A 6,000-nucleotide genomic window follows, 5' to 3' on the forward strand; every position below is an offset into this window, starting at 1 on the left:
ATAGTTCATAATAGTGCATGCTAAATGTACAGTGTTTGTACATGTATATATGGCATATACGCATACAGCCGGTGTTCTATGAAATGCAGTGGTAGACAGGGACAGTGCTCAGGTACAACAAATCTATGACAGTCAAGCTGTGAAAGGGTGCATGTAGTGGCACTACAACTGTATCATTCAGAGTTAGCTATAAACTAAAAGTAAAGAGTATTGGTCTAGCTGAAATTTAATCATTGGAGCAATTTCTGATTTTGATTTACTTCATAGTTGGCTATTCTGTCTGCACTTTGGCTATTTTGGCATGGATACCATCATTTACTACTTTACATGTGCTCTACTCAAGGCAGAAAGTTAAGCTAATGTTCAAAACACAACTTATACAATTACTTATATCTAAAAACATTTAGTTGATGAGATTACATTAATTTAACTACTATAAACTTACTTAATCACTCGGCATAAAAATAATAATGAACTTGCCGGTCCCGGCCACCTGCCTTATTAAGGAGTTGGTTGCATTAAAGATGTTAATGTCACCGTGTACACAAATGACACAGTTAGGAGACTGTTATAAAATGGTCAGTTAAATCAGGTGACCTTATTATACAGTGATCCATTTAGACAGGTTTTATTGTATAGTTCAATATTAGAAGTATTGTGCAATCACAAATGTAGTAAAATACCTACAGTAAAGCAAACAGGCGTAACATGGAATGTGATCAAAGGAATCTAATGAAACTTAGTGTATGACTTTGACTCATAATGCACTGTCTTTGGGCCAATTTTGAAGAAATTTGTTTGATACTTTAGCATGGAATGACCAAAATACTAGAATTTCCTGAGTTAATATCCCAATTTGCCCAATGCTGACGGAGGTCCAGCAGGTGGTTTTGAGTAGTCCATAGTATGGAGAAATATTTTGTGACATAAAATAAACTATAGACCACATTGCAAGGTTCAGCTAAAAAAGCCCCTTCTTGTGCCAGACTATCAGATTTGTTCAGGTAGTTATCGCCTTGGTGATGATCATAATTATGATAATTAATCATTTACTTTATTTGGAGGATCTGAAATTGTATGGTAGGAACCAATGGGAAATTCAGTCATTAATCAACACAGTGAAGATGTTTAGTAGTGATATTTGCATGAAATTTGCTCTAGATAAATGTGCTAGTTTATCTATTAAGAGGAAAGTGGTTCAAGCTGTTGTAACCCCCACCTCAATGGAATATCACCTTTGGATCAAGGTTGTGTTTACAAATACCTAGCTGTATTAGAGAATAATGTATTTGACACAACTCAGATGAAGGTACTTGTACAGTAAGAATTTTTGAAGAGATTTAAAACTGTTTTGCAGTCCCAATTGAACTCTGGCAATAAAGTAAAGGGGATTAACATGTTTGTGGTTCAATCATATGTTATGCTGATGCCTTATTGGATTGGTCGACTAATGATTCTATCAGTTAGATGTCAAATTTAGGAGATTATTGTCAATGAATGGTGCACACCATATCAAGAGAGGTTGATTGTTTGTACCTCCCAAGAACCCTGGGTAGTAGGGGATTTACCTCCTTATTTGATGTTGTAGAGTTTGAGAGATGGTCTCAATCCACTTATTTATATTGCACTTCTAATTCTCTTCTTCAATGTGCTAGGAATGTTCTACAGATCCAAGTGGTGAGCACAGTAGATGAATTTGTCGCTGAAGCTCATTAGCGGTGGCTTACTCAATGGAAAGCTAAGGCTTTACATGGAGAATTTGTAAAACAGGTGTAAAGAAGTGGTGAATTAGCTCTTAGTTTTCAGTGGTAAATGTATGGTCGACTGAAGATACAGACTGAAGCTCAGGTGGTGGCAGCACAGGATCAGGCACTAGCAGTACAAGCAGTGCAGGGTCGTATTTATGGACTTTCTGTGCCTGTGAGTTGTAGAGTTTGTGGTATGGTGCCTGAGTATGTGGACAATTTATTGAGTAGCTGTACTCCCTTGGCAGCTACTATGTACAAATAGAGACATGACAGAATTGCAAGCATTGTTCATTGGAGTATTTTAAAATGTTTTAATCAATCTGATTCACGTAACTATTGGGATCACATCCCAACTGCTGTTGTGGAGAGTTCAGATGTAAAAGTATTATGAGACTTTAACATTTATACCGATCACTGCTCGACACCTAGATATTGTAGTAATAGATAAATGTCAGAAGATGGTGCAGATTATGATGTTGCAGTTCCTTCAGATTGCAATGTTTCTGCAAAGGAAATTGAAAAGATTGAGAAATATAAGGACTTATCAATTGAATTGACGTCTCTATGGAATATATATGAAATGTGAGGTTATTCTACTAGTTATCGGAAGTTTGGGTTGCATAACAAGTATGTTGGAGGCTTATTTACAGAGACTCACTATTAATAAGTTTTTGTACTTTAGAATTGTTGCAGCAAACAGCTGTTTTAGGTTCTAGTTATATTTTACGTAGATGCTTGTAATTTACAGTTAACATATCTTCATTATCTTGTTGATCTGAGCTTTCTCTTTTGTACCAGTTCATATTTGTTTTGTACCAGTATATGTTACTGTGATTACCCTCATAATTAATAATAATAATAAATAATCCCTAGTATGCGACAGCTGTTGCATTTGCAGACAAAGTGTGGAGAGTGTGGAACATCTTTTAAGTAGCTGTACACCTCTTGCCCCTACTATATAATCAAGTGTTGAGAGTACTATAGCATTACCTTGTTGGATCACATACTAGGGATTAATGGTGTGACCCTGAGCCAGTTTATGAGGATGACTCAATTAAACTCTATTGGGATCAACCTGTTCAAGTGGTTGGCTATTGTCTGAGTAACTACATCCAAGATAATTATTGTTATGGAACAAACAAGATAACTCTGCTTACCTTATTGATGTGAGTATTCCTAGTGACGGCAACCTTCACTCAAAGTTTTGTGAAAAGATTGCAAAGTATAGTGATTTGGCCATGCTGATGAAACTTACTTACCATCTTGGACGTGTTGTCATACTACCGATAATCATACCAATCACTGGCCTGATCTCATTACTACTGGAGTCATTAGGATTAAAAGCAACCCTTTGGAGTATAGTTGAAGATGCTGATATTATGAAGATGATTTCTAAATTACAGAAGTGGCACTTTTGGGCTCATGCATGCAGGATCATGAGAAGTGTTCTACTAAGTGACTAACTAGCCTTCTACCCCTACAATTAACATCTACAATTAACATTGATACTTGCTTAGTTAATTAATGTAACCGTATGTATCTCTAATGCTTTGTTCGGCTCTGTATATGTATGGTTTGGTTAATTCAATAAAAATAATAATAATATAACATCTTGAGATTGCAAAGATTGCCAAAGAATAGAAGTGAGTGTGACAGAATGAAAGTCCCATGCTATTGCAGCATGATTGAATTGAATGCATGCATTAGGTCACTATTATCCTCACTGTATTCCCTTCCGGCAAAGATGCATGGAAACACCATGAACGAATAAATAATTGCAGGTGAATATTATCCTTGGCAGTTGGTATAGCTTCGGTATCAAGGTGAACTTATACCTCAGCACTATTTCCATGCATGGGAACACTTAGGTCATACCTATTTGAAAAGTTGTTGCTCAGACCCAACCAACTCAATTTGTAATTAAGAAAAGATAAATAAGATCACATGACGCAAAGAAATCAATTTGTAATTGTTGCAAAATAATCAAGATACTCTTATGAAACAGTCATTGAGTACAATTTTGATCTCAAAAGTAATGTTTAATATCTGTAGACAGGAACTGATCCAGAATTAAGAGTTTCTACTCAAAAACAATTAAAGAATGGAATCACTTATGCACCTATCAATATTATTCCCCACCTCCACCCTCCCAGGCGTATTAGGGGAAATAGTGGGGATTTGATTTTCTGAAAAATCTAATTCTCCACCCATGGGGAATGACTAGTGGTCAAATCTCCTATAGTATGGCTGCAATACACTTCAGGAAACAGGTTAGTTCTTATGTAGCTTGCAAGTTAAACAAACACTTAGAATTTCGAATGGTCAAATGCCCCACTATATACTGGGGCAGAATTTCAGATCAAATCAGGCCAAAAATTCCCCACTAATCCCCTAGTAAGCCTGGGAGGGGGGTAGTGGAGATTAATATTGATAGGTACATTATCTGCAGCAAAAATTGAACACGATGATCTGAACTTATTTACTGATAAATTACTAACATTACTATGGACTTGTTGATCAAATAGTTATCACCTGTAAATCTTTGTAAATTTTTTACTGGCCACATCAGCTGAGCTGCCTTCCCAGTAATAATGAATCAATTAATTATTAATTAATTAATTGAATGCTGGCCCAGAATTCAAGCTGAGAGTTTTGATTGTCTTAACTAGCAGAAGTATTTCAATGGGAAAAGAGCCGACAGTGTTATCACCTAGCTCTTATGTACAGTCACGGTGCAAGTGAAGCACATAATATGAATATTACATGTGACACCTCTTGCATGCCGATTATTTGCATTTTATAATCCCATACAGAGTGATCTTAATTGAGTTAACCATAGAAAACAAAATTAATACACCTGTAACACCTGTGCACATACTACACATTCCTCTGTTCTATGTGATATGTAGGAGATGATAGTTCAGGGTTTGCTCTATTGAATAACTAAATGTGAACTGTCATCTCCTACTAATCACATGCCCCACATCTATAATGTTACACTGTATTTATATTATACTTTTTCACCACTTGCTATTACATAACCAACTTATTATTTTTGTGTAATGTACTAACTTTTGTGCAGTCACATTGTACCACAGTCTTAGGGTGATTTGTGGCAATTATACCAAAATAATAATGCAAAATTGACTCACATACATTCCTTCAAGAACTCTTCTGCATAGTGGTAGCCAACAATACTGCCCATTATCTTACAATAAATTCATTTATACATAATGCTACTACTACTGTATGATGATTGAGACTGCATGGGTAGCATTGGAATCTGCAACTGCTATACAAATAATATACAAATAATTGATATACAAATAATTGTGACTATAGCTAACATAATAACAAAAGAGTGTTAGTGATTAACATTATAGAATCATTTTAGTAAGACATTGCATGTCTGAGTAGCTGCAAGGCCATGCATGGTGGGGATGGCTATCCATCACATCCACCACTCCTAGATCAGCCCCTTGTAGACATAGATTGCTTAAAACTAGTGTTCCTCACCTTTGGTTAAGAAAATCTATGATAACTAATGTACCAAAATTTCAACACCATCTATAGCTATTTGAAGTATGTATGTATTGTAACTACTAGCTATGTTCATAGTAGTTGTGGCTTGTAACTAGAAGGTATTTGAAATATTATTATTATTATTATTATGTTTAAAAGGAAAGAAGGCAAAAGCCTGTGATACCTTATCATTACAAAAAAAAAGGTTAACTTAAGACTAAAGTTAGGACAATATAACTAAAAATCAATTTGAGTCATTTGATCTGAGAAGAAAACACCAAGCTGGTTCTTAAATACATTTAGAGACTGTGCTGTAACTACATAATCTGGTAAACTGTTCCAAGGATTTACTGCTCTTACTGAAAAAAAGTGACATCTTGCCCTGGTGGTAGCATGGGGCTTGTATAGCTTGTACATGTGGCCTCTAGTAGAAGTGACTGAAGAGATAGTAAAAGGTCAGAAAAATCAATGCCAATATCATTGTTAACAAGACAGTATAGTAGTATCATATCACCTCTTAATCGACGATATTGCAATGAAGGTAAGCCCAGTATACATAAATGTTCTGTGTGAGGAGTGTCTTTCAAGCCAGCAAGTGCTCTAGTAGCTCTATGCTGGATCTTTTCAATGTTTTGTTGGTATCTACTTATATTATACAGTGCAATATAAATGTTTGGCTTGTGACCAGAAATCTCTGAAACTAGCTTTTCTTCCCTTTTTGCCTACTGAC

The sequence above is a fragment of the Dysidea avara genome, chromosome 8, assembly GCF_963678975.1.
Source record: "Dysidea avara chromosome 8, odDysAvar1.4, whole genome shotgun sequence".
NCBI lineage: Eukaryota > Metazoa > Porifera > Demospongiae > Dictyoceratida > Dysideidae > Dysidea > Dysidea avara.